The sequence below is a fragment of the Prionailurus bengalensis genome, chromosome F2 (assembly GCF_016509475.1).
Source record: "Prionailurus bengalensis isolate Pbe53 chromosome F2, Fcat_Pben_1.1_paternal_pri, whole genome shotgun sequence".
Taxonomy (NCBI): domain Eukaryota; kingdom Metazoa; phylum Chordata; class Mammalia; order Carnivora; family Felidae; genus Prionailurus; species Prionailurus bengalensis.
In genome coordinates, this window is record NC_057353.1 from 16,804,466 (window position 1) to 16,828,127 (window position 23,662).

The window sequence follows — 23,662 nt, forward strand, 5'->3', positions numbered from 1 at the left end:
AAATAAATCATTCAAATTATCCCCCCTTAAAAAAATTTTTTTAACGTTTATTATTTTTGAGAGAGAGTGCACAAGTGGGGAAGAGCAGGGACAGAGGGAGATACAGAATCTGAGCAGACTCCAGGCTCTGAGCTGTCAGCACAAGGCCCAGTGCGGGGTTCCAACCCACAAACTAAGAGATCATGACCTCAGCCAAAGTCAGACACTTAACCAACTGAGCCACCCAGGTGCCCCAAATTATCCCCTTTTTCAAAGAAAAGAAAATATAACAAAGCAAGCTTAGAATTTCAAGAAAAATGATTACTAATTAGATATTTAATATTGTTTATTCTAAGTAGCATATTAACTATAATTCAAATTTTTAACATAACAAACTTCTATTTTGTATAGGCTTTATAGAACACTCAAATTAATATACCCTTATTTCCATGTTTAATAATAGAATTTATGTAATATTTTAAGTCTTACAAAGTATCTCACAACACATTTATGGATTCCTTAAAAGCATGGCTACCATGTTCTCATACTTCAAGCCCACATTACTTGGTCCCATGCTTTAAAGTTAAGTAGTCTTTCATTCTTCTTCAAAACTGTTATAGCAGAGGCTAAAGTTGAGTTGCTCCCCTGGGCATCTCCCCTTGACAGCTGAGAGAGTAATACCTTTTTGGCACAAGGATGATTTCATCCAGGGATGTGGCAATAGTTCCATTTGTTTCCTCATCCTTAATCTTCAGTTCTCTCTCACTGATAATGCTAAACTTCTCCACTACAGTCTGTTAGAAGTGAGCCATGGAGCCGCTGAATTAATTGACTTTGCTCCAAGCATACCGGGCAGTCTAGCAGCGGACAGAAACATGTGACTCCAAAATGGATAATTCAGACCTCAGCCCAAAGTGAAAATGACTGGAAAAGACTACAATCCTGATTTATTCTCAGTCTTTTTTCATCTCCCTATAACACACTTAATACATTTTTATTCTCTTTGTGCCAAGTAGCACATCTACACAGCCGAGAGTACCAATTATTCCAATTTACATGAACTAAGGGACTGGAAGTGTCTTCCTAAAACCTTCAGACAATCATACAGATTACATCTCAGTTCTCAACTTATCCATTCACTACTTTTACATCTTCCTATTTTCACCTGCATAAAGCAAATCAAACTTTACCTTCTTTTTTTCATCTGGCTATCCCCCTCCATAACATGCAGGAGACATCAGTCCTGCCTCCAGTTGGAGAGGCAAAGAGACTCCTGGCAGTTATCCAGCTGATTCACACTTGCTTCAGGAGACCTGAAGACTCTTTCGCTCACTCATCCACTCATTCAATGTATATTTACTAAATGCCTGTGAGCCATTGTGCCAAGTACTGTTAGAAAATAAAGATGATTCAGATCCAGGGCTTATCCTGAAGGCGTTTAGGGTCTACAAGCAGAGATAAAACATGCATATAAATAAACATTATAATGCCAAGAAAGAATGTGAGGCAATCCATAGAGAAAGAAAGACTCCATAGGAGAGGTAAAGACAAAGAGCTGTTGGAAGGCTGACAGAATCTGACAAAGCTTCACAGAGAAAGTGACATGTGCTGACATGTGTAGATAAGTAGGGTTTAGACCTCAGAGAAGGAGTGAAGGACATTTAAGCTCAACCACGAGCCTGAGCAAATACAGCAGTGGGACAGAACACCAGAGCATACAGCATCTCCCAACAGTTCAGTACAGTGCAAAGAATCGTAGATTTGGACTCAAAACCATTGGGTCAACCCCCAGCTTTGCTGGCTTTTAGTCCTGTCCTTTTAACCCTTCTATAAAGTGGAAAAGATAATTCTTTTTCAAACCTGCATGCCATTGTGGAAATAAAATAGGATAATAAAGCAGTTAAATTGCATGATTGTAAATAACTTGTATCCCCTTTTCTTTCTCCCTGTTTGCTCTGCATTTCTCCCTACAGTTTTCCTCACCTTGCTTTCAATACCCCATCCTCACCCAACAGAAAAATAGTAACAAGAACCTCATTAAATAGTCGCCCCTGCTTCATCCAAGGTTGAATGTAGGTGCTACTGTTTCCCCTTTGAAGATGGCTTCAGACTGACACTCCTCCTAAAACTATCCACAGAATTTACCCCTTTGAGACACAGAATTCTTCCAAATTCCAGCATATTGGAGTTGGTATTTTTAGCTCTTCTCCCAGTGCCAGTTTACTGTGTTAGATATGCAGATGAAATGACCTAATCATTGGTCAAAATCAAAGACACCTATACATCCTTAAACTGTTTCCTCTAATCATCATGTCAGCATTTCCTTGAACCCTAGGTTATAAATTATAAGCAATTGTGTTTGCATGATGAAACCCCTTCTAATACAAGCTTATAGTCATAAAAGAGGTTAAACATATAAACAATCAGGCATATTACAACAGTTATATTGTCGATCTTGATAATTTATAATTATCAATAGAGGAGTGTCTTCTCTTGGTCTTGGGTTAAAAAGCTGGGTATGGGGGCGCCTGGGTGGCGCAGTCGGTTAAGCGTCCGACTTCAGCCAGGTCACGATCTCGCGGTCCGTGAGTTCGAGCCCCGCGTCAGGCTCTGGGCTGATGGCTCAGAGCCTGGAGCCTGTTTCCGATTCTGTGTCTCCCTCTCTCTCTGCCCCTCCCCCGTTCATGCTCTGTCTCTCTCTGTCCCAAAAATAAATAAACGTTGAAAAAAAAAAAATTAAAAAAAAAAAAAAAAAGCTGGGTATGGGAAAAAGGAAATCGCAGAGTCACGGTTTATGCTTTTCATCTTTGTATTCCCAATGTCTGAAACAGTGTCTGGCATATGCTAGGTACTCAATAAATATTTACTGGACAAATGAATAAGTGAAAACTACATCTCTAATCCTGTCTTTAGTCCCAAATTCCATCACAAACTGCATGTTCCTGTTCCATTAGTACCTTAAATTCAACAGGTTACAAACCAAACTCATTATATATCCCCTCAAAAAATATCTTCTTTTTATGATTTTCTATTTCTATTATTGGTCCCACTATTCTTTGAATCACTCAAGTTCAAATCTGCATTGATTTCCTCATCTCATATTCAGTTATCAGTTATCAATTTGTATCAACAGTTTATTTAGGGTATTCCTCACATCTGTTCCCTCTTTTTTTCATTCATCTCCACTGTTGACCACCTAAGACCATGGACCAGTTTACCTTCCGAAGACTCTGATTATTTTGTTCCCTGGAATGTAGGGGTAGGTCACCTGTCAGATAAACTATCTAAACACTTTAACCTGGCATTCTAGATCCCCCATGATCAGATCCAGAATTACTTTTGCATCCCTAACTTGTGTAGATCTATTACATATATCTCTTATGTCCCAATTCAACAGAATTACTACTCATCATTCTCTTCAGACCCTACTCCTTTTCTTAAACCTAGAAAATCTTTACGTCTAAGCTTGATGTCCATCTTGAACATTTCCTCATCTATATGACCTCCGTGACCTCCTTGACTACAGTAAGTATCCCCTCCATGAACTCCACGCACCTAGTTCAAGCCTCTCTTACCACAGTTGGCTTTCATTTAAAGCGTATTTGTCTTCATCATCCTCATTAGCTCATAAATTCACCTACTTGCTCAATATAAGTATGCAATACCTACTACTATGTTCAAGGAACCAAGACAGACTGAAAAGTCAGCAATAAACAAGATAGTCATAGTCCCTGCCTTCATGAAGCTTCCTCTGCAGCAAGAGATACAAGAGTGTTCAAGAAACAGGAAAAAGCCAGAGTGGCTAAAGGGGGAAAGTAGATGAGGCAGACAGGGCCAGGGGCCTTGTAGGCCATCATAAGAAAGGGGATATTCTTTTAAATGTGAAGAAGCCATCAATGGGCTTTATGCAGAGGAAAGGGATAGTTGGATTCGGATTTGTCTCCAAAGGTTTTCACTGGCTACTGTGTAGAGAATGTATTACAGGAAGACCAGATAAGGAGGCTGTTCCCATATCTAGTCAAACAATGAGAGTGAAGATAGAGAAAAGTAGATGAATCTGGGGTACATTCTGGAGATAAAGTCCATAGGACCTGTCAAGGGATTACATGTAAGGAGAAAGAAAAAGAGGCATTAAGGATGACTCCTAGCTTTCTGACCTGAGCAACTGGGCATATTGCATTGACTGATATGGAAAATGTTTGAGGCAGAGAAGGTTTAGGAGGATGACTGGTAGATGAGAGAAGTTTGAACATATTTGAATATTGATGGAAATGATCCAGTGGAGAGGAAGTGATAGAAGATACAAGGCAAAAAAAGAATCAGTCTTCAGGGGCCCAAGGGTCACAAACTCTGGTGTTGGAGGGCTCAGTTTTAAATGAGTAAATGAGAACTGAGACCATGGACGCTGGCTAATCAAGATGGAGGAAGACTAGGTTATACATGTGTGAATGAATGAATGAATCTGTTCAATGACTAAAATTCTCTATCCTAATATTTATATCTTTCAGAAGCAACATTAAAAGAAGAAATCCTAGAATACTTTTTGTCATTGTTCTCTATCCAGCCCCTCAAAAAAGAAATCTTCACTGGAAAAAGGAAGGTTACAAAGCAGTATTCATTGTGTAACCTCCTATATGCACATGTGTGTATACACACATATTTTATACATACTGATAATCAAGGGCTGTCATTAAAACATAATAGTATCTTTATAACTGGATTACAAGTATTTTTTCATTGTCTTTACTTTATAAAACTTCTACAATGAACATGTACTATTTTTGTATTAAGAAAAAAACTAATAAATTTATTAGATACATATCTTGGGCTCTCAGACATACCCAAAGTTCTGGATGATTCTTCAAAGGGAAGAAGAGACTAGCAGAGTCAGCAGCATAGTTTTATTCAAGACATTTGGTTTGCCTGTTTGCCTTGTCTCTCCTGCCACAAGGAGCATATACGTCTTTCCCAAGCCAGTCTCTATGGTCCCAACCACCATTCCCACCTGTGGGAGCTGCCACTTGCCTAAGAGAGTTCCTTTACCCATACAGAAAGTCCAGCCAAGGGACCCACCACAATTTCTCAGGCCACTATTTATAATCTTTTTTATTTTGTTCTTTTTTTCAATAAGTACTGAATTCATGTATTTTAAAATTCCAAAGTACAGACAGCATATAATGAAAACTCCTCAAACCCCTGTCCCCACACCCAGCCCCCTCCCCTGGGGGAAACAAATGTTAACAATTTCTTATGTAACCACCTAGAGATCAATTATGGATGGAGCAATAATTTTTAAAACTTAATACATAATGAAGAAAAATTTAGTTTAGAAAATAAAAATAACCAAGAGCAACAAATAAGAAGACAATAGAATCATCCCTCTGACACTACTGACTTTTGGATGTATGTCATACCACATTTCCTTATTTTTTTTAATATAATTTATTGTCAAATTGGTTTCCATACAACACCCAGTGCTCATCCCAAAAGGTGCCTTCCTCAATACCCATCACGCACCCTCCTCTCCCTCCCACCCCCCATCAACCCTCAGTTTGTTCTCAGTTTTTAAGAGTCTCTTATGCTTTGGCTCTCTCCCACTCTAACCTCTTTTTTTTTTTTCCTTCCCCTCCCCCATGGGTTCCTGTTAAGTTTCTCAGGATCCACATAAGAGTGAAACCATATGGTATCTGTCTTTCTCTGTATGGCTTATTTCACTTAGCATCACACTCTCCAGTTCCATCCACGTTGCTACAAAAGGCCATATTTCATTCTTTCTCATTGCCACGTAGTATTCCATTGTGTATATAAACCACAATTTCTTTATCCATTCATCAGTTGATGGACGTTTAGGCTCTTTCCATAATTTGGCTATTGTTGAGAGTGCTGCTATAAACATTGGGGTACAAGTGCCCCTATGCATCAGCACTCCTGTATCCCTTGGGTAAATTCCTAGTAGTGCTATTGCTGGGTCATAGGGTAGTTCTATTTTTAATTTTTTGAGGAACTTCCACACTGTTTTCCAGAGTGGCTGCATCAGTTTGCCTTCCCACCAACAGTGCAAGAGGGTTCCCGTTTCTCCACATCCTCGCCAGCATCTATAGTCTCCTGATTTGTTCATTTTAGCCACTCTGACTGGCGTGAGGTGTGTCATACCAGATTTCTATGTGCTTACATTAATACTTATGTATACCTTAAATATTAGAATAAGATAAATAAAATGATAAAAATTTTAGTATCTATAAAAATCAATTATTTCTGCAAATACTCTTTCAAAATTTAGATCATACTATAACCTTTTTAAATAAATATATTGTGAACATATTTCCATAGTAATAGATACTTCCACATATTATCCCCCTTTTTCAGAGAGAGCACACAAACAAGGGAGAGAAGCAGGGGGCGGGGGGAGAGAGAGAGAGACAGAGAGAGAGAGAGAGAGAGAGAGAGAGAGAGAGAATCTTAAGCAGGCTCTGCACTCAGTGCAGAGCCCAACATAGGGCTTGATCCCACATCCCTAGAATCACACCTAAGCTGAAATCAAAAGTTAGACACTCAACCGGACTGAGCCATCCAGGTGCCCCCCACATATTATCTTAATGGCCAAATAATATCCCATCATTTGAACACATTATTTATACAACCCCCTCTTGCAGGATATTTAGACTGGTTTAAATTTTTTTAATCTTGTGATGAATATTCATGAGTAGGTAGGTGAGTATGTACCTTTGTATGTATCACTGATGATATCTAGAGTATAAATTCCTATGTAAGAACTGCTAGGTTACTTTAAGCCTTCCAGAAACAATACCTCCAACAGCTCCCCTTGAGAACCGGCACTGCAGCTCTGAAAAGCTGCTGATTCCTGATTAGCTGTGAAAGAAAGCCATTGTCATCTTTCTTTGTCACAATCTCCATACCCAGTACAGTGTTAAGAATATGATTAAAAACTCACTAAATATTTTTTGGATGAATGAATTCACTTTAAAATAGGCTAACATAGGGGCGCCTGGGTGGCGCAGTCGGTTAAACGTCCGACTTCAGCCAGGTCACGATCTCGCGGTCCGTGAGTTCGAGCCCCACGTCAGGCTCTGGGCTTATGGCTCAGAGCCTGGAGCCTGTTTCCGATTCTGTGTCTCCCTCTCTCTCTGCCCCTCCCCCATTCAGGCTCTGTCTCTCTCTGTCCCAAAAATAAATAAAAAACGTTGAAAAAAAATTAAATAAAATAGCCTAACATAAAGATGTGGAGAAAGGGGAACCCTCTTACAGTGTTGGTGGGAATGCAAACTGGTGCAGCCACTCAGTATGGAAGTTCCTCAAAAAGTTAAAAATAGAACTACCTGATGATCCAGCATTTGCACTACTAGGTATTTACCCAAATAATACAAAATACTGATTTGAAGGATTACATGCACCCCAATGTTCATGCAGCATTATCAACAATAGCCAAATTATGGAAAGAGCCCAAATGTCCATTGACTGGGGAATGGATAAAGAAGATGTGGTGTACATATATATAATGGAATATTACTCAGCCATCAAAAAGAATGAAATCTTGCCATTTGCAATGACATAGATGGAGCCAGAGAGTATTATGCCAAGCAAAATAAGTTGATCAGAGAAAGACAGATACCATTTGATTTCACTCATATGTGGAATTCAAGAAACAAAACAAATGAACATGGGGGGAAGAAAAGAGAGGCAAACCAAGAAACAGACTCTTATCTATAGAGAACAAACTGATGGTTACTGGAGGGGAGGTAGGTGGGGGTCATGGGTTAAATAGGTGGTGGGGATTAAAGATTGTTGTGATGAGCACCAGGTGTTGTATGTAAGTGAAGAATCACTAAATTCTACACCTGAAACTAATACTACACTGTATGTTAACTAACTGGAATTTCGATAAAAACTTAAAAAAATAAAATAAAATTGCCTAACACCCACTGCCTGTACAAGCCTCTTCCTGAACCCTTATTCATCCCTCACACAAGGATGAAGTCAAGCTTTTAAAAAGCTGTAAGCTGAAACACAGAGTAGTAGGAGTGCTTTCTTCACAAAATATTTTAGCTGAAAATGACTAAAACTTATTCATACATAATCCAGTTGCCACTAATTGAAGGCTTACTGTGTGCTCTGCTCTTCTATTTTATTCTGTGAGATAGGTATTTTATTACCCTCAATTTATAGATAGTAGCTATTGATTTTTTTTAAAGTTCACATTAATGGAGTGCCTACTATGTTTCAGGCACTATTCCATGCATTACATACTCATTCATTCAACAAAATATTGTAGTATCTGTTATGTGCCAGGCACTTTGTAAGGCAAAATGAGGAGTAAAGAAGAACAGACAAAATCTCTGGCTTTATGGAACTTACACTGGAAAAGGGAGACAGTCGTGAAGATAAACAAGGAAGATAAACAAGGAAACTGTGACGTAAAATCATGAAAGGTACCTAAATGGAAAAATAAAGCAGGCAATTGGGATATGAAGTTCTCATTAAACCTCACAGCAACTATATCCAATAGAGACTTGCACTATATCCTTTTTTCCAAGAAAAAAGAAAAAAGAAAAAATTGAGAGGACTTCAACAGGTGGCTGCAGAACTGGCAATGGTGATGGCCTAGCCCAGGGTGGACAGAGTTGGAGGTGGTGGTGGTCATTCTCCCTAGGGACCATCAGGATCTCAGTGGGGACTGAGCCTGGGAGGCCAGCCAGTGCCAGCACCTTTTAGCTTGTGGGATGGCAGCGGCGTTCAGGTTCTAAATGGCTTCTAAGAAGTTGGGCACAGATTTTCATGAGATTTTCAGTTACCTTGATGATGTCCCATTTAAGGCAGGAGACAAATTCAAAACACCAGCTAAAGTTGGTCTACCTATTGGCTCCTCCTTGCCTGATTGTTTACACATTGTTGGAGAAGTACAGTATATGACTTCTCCTCGTAAAAGAAAACTATTGAATGGGCTGAAGATATGAAGAAAATCCAAGAAGCCCACCAGGAAGCAGAGTATACAAGACTGAGGAAATAGTAGCTAAAGTGAATTCTAAGAGTGGCCCAGCGGGTGACAGCAAAACGAGCTTCTCCGAGACATACAGTACAGCCACACTGCCATCTCCTATCTACCCCCTTCCTTGACAGCTTACAACATAGCATCCTCACCCTGCCTTGGGTCAGCAGCAATATCACGAAACAAAAAGTTGTCAGCCCACCTCACATAAAGACAGATTTCAATCCTGTTGACTTTAAGTGTGAAGAACACCCTTTGGGCAATCTGGAGTTTAAAACTACTGAGAAGGGAAGAGCTGAGAAACATTCTAGTAGGAACCACTGAACCCGTTATGGCTCAGTTATTGGACAATAACTTGCCCAGAGGAGGCTCTGGGTCAGTGTTACAGGATGAGGAAGTCCTGGCATCCCTGGAGCGGGCAACCCTAGATATCAAGCCTCTTCACACATCCAGTGGCTTTATAACTTTAACACAGCTGGGCAACTATGAGATGTCACTATCTTTCAAAGTATCCCTCCCCCCAATTCCTGCAGTAAGCAATATCAAATCCCTGTTCTTCCCCAAACTTGACTCTGATGATAGCAAACAGAAGACAGCCAAGCTGACAAGCACTTTCCATAACACATCCAATCTCCATAATGGCACCTTCTGGAATTCCCTAAAGCCTTGCACCCAAAGTAGTGCCAGTGAGTTCAGTTGGCATTATACTCTTAGGCTTTCAGCTTTCAACACAGACAGTGGCACAGAGATGCCAACCCTGACTCCCTCAGACCTGATCTCCCGGATGCCTTCCCTCTCTGTCTTGTCTAGGTGCACAGAATGTACAAGGAGGAAGGAGCACACTTACCATTTTCTTTTGAGGGTGGAGGGTAAGGTATGGAGACTGTGCTTGCCTGTCTCTGAGCTGGGGAGAAAGTAGGAAAGATTTGGATATAGGAAAGCCTCCAGAACTGCTCTGGCTCCTTCCATATTAAATGTATTTGTATTTTGAGAAGTGTCCTCGCCACCTCGGCCCTTCAGAGAGATTTCCTGGTCCTTCTGGGGTCTGTACATCCTGAACAGAAACCTGGCCCAGCTGTTAAAAGGAGTCAGGGAGAAGGGGTGGGAGGGCCAGACTCAGTGCTGCTTTAGGGCTAGATGTTTCCCTCCCCTGCACTGATGGACTGAGCTCTAAGTTTAGTGCTAGTGAAAGGTTCTCCCAGGATTTTTTTGTTTTTGTTTTTTTTCTCCTTTTAACAAAGTCTCTTAGTGCTACACTGGTCCTGCAACGTCTCTGTGATGCAAAGAATGTCCTTTTGCCCATGGGGTATTGAGTTTGCCTCTCTGCCAGTCAGTTACTATGCTTCCACGCCTCAGTCTTTCTTTTGGCTTGGTTTGGACCACAATCCTCTGCTACTAAGATTTTGGAGCCCTCTGATTTAGGAAACAGTCATCAGTTTAAGAAATCATTGGCCCTTTCCCAGTACATTGAGTGGGGGAGAAACAGGCTGTGATTTCAGTAGTCCAGCACTAACTCCACCTCAGTTCTACTTGGAGAACAGCCTCTCCCTCCAGCTCCCTGCTCTAGGATGATGCAATAAGCAACATCAAGTCATAGAAATTAGTCTCATTCTTTTTTTTTTTTTTTGGTATTATGTTGTACATCATTAAATATCTAAATACAAAGGAAAAAATCTAAATACAAAGGAAAGAGGTTGAGAGAGGTTAAGTAACTTGCACAAATTTTATGGAGCTAACATTGATAAACAGTGGATAACCACTGTTACCCACTGATATCTCTACCAGCACCCCAATCCTAGATTTGAAATGAGTAAATGGTGCTTTCTCAGGATCTTATGTATAGAGCTCTGAAAAGTAGCCTCAAAGCCCTAACACTTACCAACCTAGCTCAACTGCTCTGGAAATTCTATAGCTACACAACAGATGAAGGACAAAGCTGGTACTTGATTTTCCAGTTACAGACAAAAGAGAGACAACTTATAACTCATCCTAAAAATAACCCTGGGAGACAGATATTATCCCAATAGGGACACACCAAGGCTTTACAGATGAGCAAATATAAGTTAAGTTGCTTGTCCAGTGTCATATAACTAACAATGGTTGAGTCAGGATTCCATCCCACATCACTCTGGTTCCTAAACCCAAGGGAGACAATGGCCCAGAGCAGACTACAGCTTAGGACTTCATGATGCCTTCTCAGAGTCATGTCCTCTGAGAGCAGATGCATCAGAAGGGCCCAGGGCCAGCTGCCTGACTCCAGCAAAGGTCTTTGAGAGAAATCAGTAGGTGTATGTTGAAAAAAAGGTACTTATGAAATCATTTCTGAAGAAAAAAATGAAAAGACCCTTCACAAGAAACCAGCCTCAAAGAAGCAGGTGTGAAGAGGTTGGCTGAAGGGAGAGGCGGTCTTAATAAGTCTCAAGTACTTTTCCACTCCCTGAACAATTTATTGGGCTCCCCACCCTCACCCGTGTGATTAATAGAGCCTCAAGAGCTGCTCAGTCTCCAGGCCATTTTGCTCTAGGAAGCTTTAATTTGAAAAATGAGACAAGTAGTTTCAGTGCTGTCATCAATAGGAAATTAGGAGATAAAAAGAAATCTATTTAAATGGCTTTTAAATATTCACAAGGAGAGCCACTGGGTCTTGGCCATGTTCCTCTCCTCTGTGCCCCTTGCTCAGATACCCCACTGCATCAGAATAATGAACACAAACTATGCCACTGTCAGCAGATGCTGAAGACAGTTGCAGTGAATACAGCCAACACTGGCCTGAGCCCTCTAGTCCCTCAGTAACTTAAATCTTTGGGGATGAGATTAGATAAAGAATCTTTGAGCTTTTCTAGAGCAGGATGCAAGACAAGATCACTGGAAAGGTACAGGTACAGGGAAATGACAATCTGACTCAAAAGAAGTCTTTAACATTAGTTTTAAAGAACTGTTTTCCTTTCTTTTTGGCACCCAAGAAAATCAACCGAATTTGAGGCTCAAGCACAGTATTCTAGAGGTCCCTATTGTCTGCAATTTGTGGTCTTTTTTTCCTTTGGAGAAGCAGGGCAGGAAGTAGTTAAGGGCATGCGTTCCCATATCAAACTGGTTTCAAATACTGGCTCTACTGCTTACAAGCTATGTGATTTTGGGCATCATATTTAATTTCTCTGAGCCTCAGTTCCCTATGCCTCAAAATGAAGATTATAATAGCACCTACCTCAAAAGACTCTTTTAAGGATTAAATGAAATAATGTATACAAATTCCTTTGTACACAATGAAAATCAGCTGTAATTACTGAAAGAAAAAAAAGAAACTTTTAAGGGAATATAAATTGGTATAACCTCTTCAGATTCAATTTGCTGAATATATCAAAATTTAAAAGGTAGATTTCTGGGGCACCTGGCTGACTTAAATGATAGAACTTGCAACTCCTGATCTTGGGATTGTAAGTTTGAACCCCACGTTGGGCATAGAGCTTACTTTAAAAAAATGTGGATTCCCTTTGAACTAGTGATTCCATTTCTAAGACACTGGAACAAGTATACAGATGTATACACAAAGATGTTTGCAGATATACTATGTAACTGGAAAAACAGCAAAGTAAACATACATCCATAGAGGAATGGTCAAATGAGTTAGAATTCATCTGTACACAGGTACATATTATGCAGTAAGAAGAATAAGATATATATGTTTCAAAAAGGTAACAGATCCAGGATATACTATTCTGTGAAAAAAAAAAAGGATGCAAGGAAGCATATACTGTATGAACCCACTTATATAAAATATTCAGACACATATTTATATTTGCATTTAAAAGACCATAATGATATAAACCAAACACTAGGCAGTCAGTAGCTCTGGGGAGCAAGATGGGCTGGGGCCTGAAGAAAGCAGACTTTCACTCTTTATATAGTTCTCTATTAGTTGAATTTGACAAGCAAGTGATATTTTATATTTTTTGAAACATTAGCAGGCCTCATACTTTTCAGCTTAGCCACTCACAGAATAATGAAGCAAATCAGATACAGACATACTAGCAAATGAAGCATTAAGCATATAATCATTGTGCTTCATTTCAGGCATTTCAACTGAATAAAATTCAATGTAATAAAAAATAGAATTATGAAAATTTTACTTTGGGATGCACAATACACATTTGATCTCAAACTATTCGACTGAATATATACTTTGTTTTTGACTCATCAATGCAAACTTTGTTTTCTTTTCTTTTCTGATCCATGAATTCCCTCACAAGCCGATATACCTGCCTGATAGGTATTTCTACCTGGATGTTCCAATGTGCTTAAAACTAACATGTCTAAAACCAAATCTGTCATCTTCCCCAAATATCCTATTTTTCCAAGGATATTCCCATTCTTCCTACCACCTGGGCTTGAAAGTCTAACTCTTATTAAGTAGTCAGTTCCTTGTCTTATTCCATCAGCAGATTGATGGTCAAGTACCTCTTGTTTTTCATCCATGATATCTCTGACATCACTTCCTTCTTTGCCATTCCCCAGGTGAGACCCTAAATGCAGGTCTCCCACCTCAATGTCAGCTTGTATCTTTATTACAACATTTATAACACTGTGCACATCTCCCTGCTGCACCCCCACCAACTGTAATCCCTAATAGGCCATAAACTCCTCAAAAGAAGGATTTGTTTTCTATTTACCTCAGCACCCAGCATCCTACCTAGGGTACACTGGGTGCTAGATTAATATCTTTTCAGTGAACAAATAGATGGAAAGAAGTAATTGGTCTTTATTTCTAGCAGATTCTCCTTTCCCCATCGCCTTACCCCCACCCATTTTCTTCAGTAGTTCTCCCTAGTTGATAATTCAATAGCATCATCATCATTGGTAATTTGCCACTTCTCAGATGAGAGCATAATCCTTTCAAATTCAGTCATGAATGGAATTTAAAGGGCTTTATTTGATATATTCAGTGCTTTTCTTTTTTTTCATATTCAGTGCTTTTCAAAGAAAATTTGAAAAATTCAAAACTATAGGACCTAAAAAAACTCCAATAGGCCTTAAATTTCCATTTAGACTTTAACAAAACAGTAAAAATGAGCATTTATGAATCATTAGAGGGTTAAAGACCAAATCCTTTAATTATCAATCCTAAAATATTATTTTATGAGGGGAATGCACAAGTATTAAGAACAGAATCATGTAATTTACAAATCATTTTTAAATAGCTCTCTATGATGTTCAGCTTATTAGGAATTGTTAATATTCTATTACTCAGAGGTCATTAGCACATTCTGCTAGCAGTATAGATCACATAACATCAAGTGACAAGGAGAGAACATGAAGTATCCCAATTATGATTTCTTTTAAAAAGGGCTGCTGTGACCTTCTCCCCAGAGTGTGAACTATATCTTACAAAGTCTGAAAAATGCTACAACCTTTCTCCATTAAATGGGACACCATTAGGGGAGGGGAAGATTACTTAAATAGAATAATAGCTAACATTTATTATGTGCCAGTCACAGTTCTAAGGGCTTTTCAATAATTCACTAAATCCTCACAAAAACTTTAAGAGAGAGGTAGTTATTATCCCTATTTAACAGATAAGGAAACTAAGTCCCCACTGAGGTTTTAAGTAACATGTCCAAGATTGTATACCTTTTAAAAAGGGAGATGTGTAGCAGACATGGAGCTGTGCCACCCAGACACCCCCTGCCCCCCGCTTCCCTTCAAGGAAGGACTTCTCCCAGCTCCTGAGAGTGCTATCAGTGACAGCCTCAAGCTGTCAGCTCCTTCAGGATACTCCTCAGCTGCAGACAGTACCTCACCCAAAACCACACCCTTCCCAGGGCAGCCCAAGCCCGATGGCTGAGTACCACTGAGGTATAAAGGTCTGACCTTTGGGGATCTCTGAGGGACAGGTGTAATGGCTCATACACACTCAAGGACTCCCCAACGGGCCAGCGGGTACTGATGCTATGCTGGACCTACGCTATAGTTCCACTCCTCCCTCTACTCCCTGCTTCCTCCCTCTCCTGTCCACAAGAGTTGGTAGCAATAAATACTCTGCACACCAAACAGTATCCAGAGACCCCTCCACCCACAACACCAGGATTGGACCAAGTTGTCTGACTCCAAGCTCTTACTCTGGACTCTCTACTGTCTTCCCAGGAAGAACAACAGACAGAAAGAAAGCTGCAAATCACTCTATAGTCTCATCTTAGCTACTTATTTCTGCTTCCACTTACACCAAACATTTGTTAGAACTGTTAAGCATAGAAGCGCCTGGGTTTCCCAGTCAGTTAAGCGTCCAGCTCTTGAATTCAGCTCACAGTTCATGGGATCTCACAGTTCACGGGATCTCACAGTTCATGGGATCAAGCCCTGTTCTCACAGTTCATGGGATGATCTCACAGTTCATGGGATCGAGCCCTGTGTCAGGCTCCATGCTGAAGCATGGAGCCTGCTTGAGACTCTCTCTCTGCCCCTCCTCAGCTTGCACTCTCTCTCAAAATAAATAAATAAACTTAAAAAAAAAAAAGAAGAAGAAGAAGAAGAAGAAGAAGAACTGTTGTTAAGCATAAGTAACATTGTGCCATGCTTTTGCCCAAATTTTGGAAGGAGAAAAAAAAATTAAAACTTTGGCTAATATCTGTAGATACACTAGTGTAGTGTAGATACACTAACATTAGGCCCCAAAACACGGCTTTCTGTACTCTGAATACCCTGAGATATACCTATTCATTATTCATAATTCCATAACTAACTCACCAATCCATATGCTTTTCTCTCCTGTTCATCTTCCATCACTCACTGCTTAAGCGTGGGCTGAATGTAGGCATGCTGACAAATTTGAAGGTTTCCATTCACTCTAAACGGCTGACTGTACACTCAATGTCCTTATTCAAGTAACTCAGAACTTTTAACTTTTCTATGGGAAAATTACAGCACACAAAGGAAAATAACAATGAATCAGTATCTCTCTTTCCTTCCCTCCATTTCTCCCTCTCACTTGTCCTTCTCCTTCTCTTGGCTTTCTTACAATGTATCAGTGGGGCAACTTAGAAACAAAAGCTAGTAAGAACAGTGCAGACCCAGAAGTTCTGAGAGAGTTTTCTCAGTATACAAGCTCCTAGGTGGCACACAAACACCACCTCCCCCAACTTCTAATGGAACTGTCAGTTCAGCACTGATACATGTTTAAAGTGTACCATATTTACATAGAAAAATAATAAATAAATAAAGTATACCATATTGATGAGAATCTTAAAAAAAACCTTATTCTTCAATACACATGAATTTTTTTGGATTCCATATTTCTAATATTTATACTAATAATTCAAATAGGAAAATAAATGCTAGTGGTCCTGGTATCTATTCTTGATGGTTCACCAGGAGAGCACAAATAAGGCACTTATGATTTCTGTTTCCTCACTGACAAGGAGCCCACATGTGGCTTTGCTGTCAGGGAAGAATAATTCTACATCCAGAGAGGTTCTTTGATGAGAAACAGACCAATACTTCATGCCATGACCTCAAGGGTCAAGAATCAAATATTAGCACTACAGATAATATACCACGATACAGAATATGAATAACATATGGGTTCTGATTTTGTCAGAATATTATCATTGGTTTTTAGGAAATGTGCTGGTAAAGGAAAGGGGAATTAGATATTAGAGTACGGAATCATTCCTACATTAAGATGGTCAGTCATGCCAAAACCATGAGGTTAAAACCAACAAACGAAGTGAAATCAATAATCTCTTCAAGTAGCAGATGACACAAGGACCATTTCCTGGCTCTTCCAAACTCATCATGAGTCTTCAGCTTTTTCTTCCTATGTTTCCTTACCAGGGGAGGGGAATGAAGCCCAGGCTGTGGGAGCAAATGTAAAAAGAACAAGAAGCAAAAAGCATCCCACTCCTGCTCCGTTTTTTCCCTGGGGGATTCTCTAATTTTTCTAATCCTATCTCTCCTTTACTGCCTTTCCCAGGAACTTCCATTCCCTAGCAGGCTAGGGGTTTTTTTAGTATTTCATTGAATACCTCAGGAATTCACTACTAAGGGCAAACATTTTTGACCAATACTGGATTAATTCTCCCAGTCAGGCATCCAGGATCTCCTCTGGCCTCAGCTAGACTCACCATAGAGACCAAGGACTAAGTGCCAGAGCATGCTCCAGAGCATGCCTTCCAAGAAGTACGACACCACCCTCAGACCTTTCAGTAAAAAAAGAAGTCCCTCCACCTCTACAGACAGCTTGCACAGGAAACACCTTCTTTCCCTCAGCACCTTGTAAGGAGGGCAGGCCAGATCAGCACATCAAGCAGACCAGCCCAGTTTGCTTACAGTCACCTATTAGCCAGGGACAGTTTAAGCCCAAATCCTTACATGCCTTGTGTGTTCTTCTATCACACTTAATTTTAGTTGCACTCTGAAGGTAATTTTATCCATTAGTACCCATATACATTCACAAAACAGAAGTCTAAAACTAATTATAACTGGCTCAACAAAAGGGAATGACTCTAGCTCTGTCATAATGAGTAAAAAAGAAAATGCACTAAATGGCACAAAAACAGACACATAGACCAATGGAATAGAATAGAAACCCCAGAACTAGACCCACAAACGTATGGCCAACTCATCTTTGACAAAGCAGGAAAGAACATCCAATGGAAAAAAGACAGCCTCTTTAACAAATGGTGCTGGGAGAACTGGACAGCAACATGCAGAAGGTTGAAACTAGACCACTTTCTCACACCATTCACAAAAATAAACTCAAAATGGATAAAGGACCTAAATGTGAGACAGGAAACCATCAAAACCTTAGAGGAGAAAGCAGGAAAAGACCTCTCTGACCTCAGCCGTAGCAATCTCTTACTCGACACATCCCCAAAGGCAAGGGAATTAAAAGCAAAAGTGAATTACTGGGACCTTATGAAGATAAAAAGCTTCTGCACAGCAAAAGAAACAACCAACAAAACTAAAAGGCAACCGACGGAATGGGAAAAGATATTCGCAAATGACATATCGGACAAAGGGCTAGTATCCAAAATCTATAAAGAGCTCACCAAACTCCACACCCGAAAAACAAATAACCCAGTGAAGAAATGGGCAGAAAACATGAATAGACACTTCTCTAAAGAAGACATCCGGATGGCCAACAGGCACATGAAAAGATGTTCAGCGTCGCTCCTTATCAGGGAAATACAAATCAAAACCACACTCAGGTATCACCTCACGCCAGTCAGAGTGGCCAAAATGAACAAATCAGGAGACTATAGATGCTGGAGAGGATGTGGAGAAACGGGAACCCTCTTGCACTGTTGGTGGGAATGCAAATTGGTGCAGCCGCTCTGGAAAGCAGTGTGGAGGTTCCTCAGAAAATTAAAAATAGACCTACCCTATGACCCAGCAATAGCACTGCTAGGAATTTATCCAAGGGATACAGGAGCACTGATGCATAGGGCCACTTGTACCCCAATGTTCATAGCAGCACTCTCAACAATAGCCAAATTATGGAAAGAGCCTAAATGTCCATCAACTGATGAATGGATAAAGAAATTGTGGTTTATATACACAATGGAATATTACGTGGCAATGAGAAAAAATGAAATGTGGCCTTTTGTAGCAACGTGGATGGAACTGGAGAGTGTGATGCTAAGTGAAATAAGCCATACAGAGAAAGACAGATACCATATGGTTTCACTCTTATGTGGATCCTGAGAAACTGAACAGGAACCCATGGGGGAGGGGAAGGAAAAAAAAAAAAAGAGGTTAGAATGGGAGAGAGCCAAAGCATAAGAGACTGTTAAAAACTGAGAACAAACTGAGGGTTGATGGGGGGTGGGAGGGAGGAGAGGGTGGGTGATGGGTATTGAGGAGGGCACCTTTTGGGATGAGCACTGGGTGTTGTATGGAAACCAATTTGTCAATAAATTTCATAAAAATAAATAAATAAATAAATAAATAAAAGACAAAAAAAAAAAAAAAAGAAAATGCACTAAAATAAAAAAGATGGTCCACATGTATATTTCTAATTCTATCAGTAGAAAAAGGACTAAAGATGTCCAATGAATTTTACATTCCTGTCAGTAGTTTTTGAGCTTTGGGAAGGCAGGGGTAAATAATAATTACAAAGATATAGTAATAATAACAATAGCTAACATATATTAGGCACTGTTTTGAACTCTTTATATGACATAGTTCATTTAATTCTCACAACAACCCTAAAAGGCAGGCACTATTATTATCCTTATTTTATATATGAGAAACTAAAATTTTGAGTAATCAAATAAGTAGTATTCCACAGATACAGGATTCAAAATCAGGCTTTCTGATTCAAGTCTGTGCTCTCCTCTCTGCTACAGTGAGTGCATAACCTTGTGAAAGTCCCTCAACCTCCCAGGGCTTCCTTTTCCTCTGAAAAGGGAGGGAGTGGTAGACTTCCCATTAAACCTGGAGGACTGGCATTGATCTCTGCTCGTCCCAAAGCCCATAAAGTAATTCTTTAAAAAAAATAAAATAAAATGATATCCGATCAGAAAAAAAAAAAGAGAATGAGAGAAAACAACAGCAGATGAGAGATTTCAACATATTTTTGGAAGATGGAAATCAGGAGGAAAGCAACTGTCTAAAACTATGTTAAAGAGTGGATGCTGTTCCAACCTTAGAACCCGCAGAAAGGGAATATGGCCAGAAATGAGCCATGTGCCTTGCATAGCCCCTGCAAAGTTCAGCACTTAAAAGTAAGAGTTGGGGGAAGAAGATGCCCGGGTGGCTCAGTCAGTTAAGTGTCTGACTTCAGCTCAGGTCTGATCTCACTGTGAGTTTGAGTCCTGCACCAGGCTGTATGCTAACAGTCTGGAGCCCACTTCAGATTTTGTGTCTCCCTCTCTCTCTGACCCTTCCCCACTCACACTCTGTGTCTCTCTCTCTCTCTCTCTCAAAAATAAATAAAGATTAGAAAAAAAATTTTTTTAAGTAAGAGTTGGAGGTATGGTTAAAAACAGGTATATACCTTAAAAACCTGTGCTAATTAGCTGATCTCTAGCTTCCTTCACTAACAGCCCTATCAGTGACAATCTTTCCCCCAAAGAAAACAGGAAGATTATTCTCCAGAGAAACAACCTGAGAAGCTCTAATCTTGGGTATACCTGCCACACTGGTATGACAGAAGAAACACCGTGAGAGGGAAGGAAAATAATGAAAGTCCCCTTCCCCCGCCCCACTCCCAGAATATCTTTAGACAGGTATACATACACATGCATGCATGCACAACACATGCACATACACACACAATCAAGAAAGGAAGATATTTTAGTATTCTGTGAGGGAACTGAAGGTCTCCTCCTGAAATACTTTAATATGCTGCCATTTGGAACTCACTCTTGAAATGAAACTCACCAGTTGACAAGCCCCCAACAAGCACCCAGAGCATTTAATCATCGTTTCATTGCTTCCCTTTTAAGTAAAAATGAACAGCCAAAGATTTAAAACACTTAAGGAAAGAAAACTCAAAACAAACAAAAGGGAAAAGAAGACTGGAAAAAAAAAAACCACACAGCAATAGAGGAAAATGAAACAAACCTTAAAAATCTATATCTTCAAAGAATAAGAGAATCCATCATATTTATAAAGTATAACTGGGCTGTGAAAAGGAAGCATCAGAAAATAAGAAAGCACCGCTAGAAATTAAAAATTATAACCAGGTGAAAATTTTAATTGAAGTGTTGAAGGAAGAAAATCACTCAGAAAATTAAAACTGGGGCCAAAAGAGAAGTCATTGGAAATAAAAAGTGAAAAAATAAAACTCAGAGGATCAGTTCAGAAACTCTGCAACCAATAGAAGTTCCCCAAAAAGAAAACAATGAGGAGGAGATTATTAAAGAAAGAATACAAGAAAAATTTCCAGAATTAGGCAGAAGTCTACCAGAGAGTACACAGCACAATGCATTTTTCAAAAAAATCCAATCTACAGCTCATCATCATGAAATTTCAAAATATCATGGGTAAAGTTCCTTATAAAATTATATTCAAAGGAATGGAATCATCAAAACTCATTAAAGTCTCAACAGAACACTGTATTCTAGAAGGTAAAGTACCTTTAGAGTTCTGAAAGAAAACCAAATCTAACCTAAACTTATATACCCAGCCAAATTATTATACAAATGTAAGGGCAGAATAAAGACATTTTCAAAGAAGCACTCAAAAAATTACTTCTCATGCACCTCTTCTTGGGAAGCAACTCAAGTAGGGTCTTCTGCAATTTAAGAGAGCTCCAAGAAAAATGAAGATACCATATCCAACACAAGAAAATGGCAAAGGAAGTCCCAGGCTGACTGTGGTAGATGAGGTCTAGAGAACATCAGTCCTAATCAGAGCAAGAGGCCAAATGACTGTGGGAGAGGGACCTTGAGCAGGGATGAAACTAAAATATTGTTCAATATGCTAGAGATTTTGGAAAAACTACTGCTAAGCCAGATACATGGAGTATTGTAAAAAGGGAGAAGGCAGGAATAGACATAGATATATAGAAAACTAAGCAAATGAAAAACAAAAAAACTTAGGTAGTTATCAACTCCAGAGAGAAAAAGATACCATTGTTTAAGAAAGGAAATACAATTGAAGAACACTTCTTAGCTCAACACTTCTTAGCTCCTAATCTTATAATGTAAAACTGATTCTTTAATCAAAATCTATAATATAGGAGCTTAGGGGCACAAAAAAAAATGAGGTGATCATGATATAAGAGAGCTAAGTATTCAACAACTGAAACAAAAGATTAACATCTACACAGGGCAAATCAAGAAACGACATGATAAACACTGTTTAGATAGATGAAAGCAAAGAAAAAAACAGATATAACAAGGTGAAAGATTAAAATGGCTGTTTCTCAGAAGCAGACAAGGAGATTGAGAAGGGAAGAAAAAAGGAGGGGTTTTTTTTGGTTTTTTTTTTAATGTTTATTTTTGAGAGAGAGAAAAAGAGGGGAGGAGGGACAGAGAGAAAAGGGGACAGAGGATCTGAAGCTCTGCGCTGACAGCAAATGAGTCTGATGCATGGGCTCAAACTCACGAACCGTGAGATCATGGCCTGAGCTGAAGTCAGACACTCAACCGACAGTCACCCAGCCACCCCAAAAGAAAGGGTTTTTTTTAAAAAAAAATATGTTTTTCAGCACCATTTGATGTTTTAATTATGTATGGATTGCTTTAATAAAAAATTCTAACATTATTCAAATAAATATTATGATATCATCAGAATGGATTTATTTTATGCTTTGCGGCTAAACACTGCAAAGATGAATTTCTTGCCCATGATACATGTTCTCTGCAGGTGTTAGGGTGGCTTTGTTCACTGTGGTCCCTCAGGAACCCAGACTGATGAGACAGTCATCCTCTTGAATGCTTCTGATTCTCAATCCAAAGGCAAAGAGAGACCCTTGAAGGTCTAGTACCACATATTAAACGTTCCCATTTTAAAGTGGCACAGATCATTTCTACTCATAGTTTACTCACCAGAATCACAAAAAGGCCAGAAATGGCAATCCCACCATGTAATCAGAAAGGAGGAAGAAATGAAAATATTTGATGAATTGTACGAATCTCAGTCATAGCTAGTGAAGGATAGGCAAGGTCAAGGGCTCCCAAGGTTGGCTACACATCTTGATTACCTGAGGAGTTTTGGTTTTTAGTACAAATTCCCAGATCCCACCCCATATCTACAAAATAATAATGTCCACAGTGGAGGCTGGGAATACATAACACCCCTTGCAGGCAGCCTGAAACCTATCCAAAACTGTGTACCTGAGATTCACACCACTAGAATAGCTACCAGGTTCCTTCCAAAGAAAGAACGTTACAACTTGTGTAGGACACAAATTTTGGTGGACCAAAGGTGGATCAAGTTGTTTTATGTATGTGAATTTTATTTTATTAATAAAATGTTTAATGTTTTAGTCCCTATTAAATCCCTCTAAAATATATTTTATGTCTTCACAAATTATATAGAGTAAGCCTCTCCTTGTTGATTCTGATTGATCATTTAATCAGCAAAGAATTCCCACCTTCATTCCAGTCCTTTTTTGTCATTATGGTCCTGACTTCAGGAGGCTCAGGACCTAGTATGGCCTAGTATGGCCTAATGAACCATCTCCCTGGAAAGCACAGTCTGTGGCCATGGCCAGTCCCTTGTCTCTCCAATGCATGGCCCTGACTTCCAATCCCCACCCAAGTCTCATACTCTGAGCTCTGCTTGTCATAGAGAGAATTCTGGTGAAATATGCACTTGACAGAGTTTATCAAATATATATAATGACTTCTCCTGGGTGGGGAAAAAAAGTGCTTGTAAATACTTAAAGCTGAATTAAACTATTTTGATTATACATTACTTAAATATATACAAATACAAAACTAGTTATAAGTATATTATATTCTATCTCCTGTACAACTATAAAAACAAAATAAATTCATGAAATAAAACAGAACAGCTAAGAGACTGGGCACTTAAAATCAGAATGTCTAAGTTCAAACTCCAATTCTACCTGATATAAATTATATCTTTTGAGTGTTATTTAAATTCTTCAGGCTTTAGTCTCCTCAACTGTAAAATAGGAGCAATAATTCCTATCATATAGGTTGCTTCCGGATTAAATTAAATAATCCATGTAAAGTATTAATGATTAATGTTATTACAAAATCAATAACT

General features: G+C 39.3%; 1 protein-coding gene and 1 pseudogene across 2 annotated transcripts in view; one reads left to right on the plus strand and one right to left on the minus strand.

Moving 5' to 3' along the window:
* The window catches only part of CRH (corticotropin releasing hormone), a 189,482-nt gene that overhangs the window by 159,530 nt on the left and 6,290 nt on the right, over positions 1–23,662 (minus strand). The gene's annotated exons all lie outside the window — the stretch shown is intronic.
* Positions 8,488–10,573, plus strand: LOC122496019 (annotated as a pseudogene).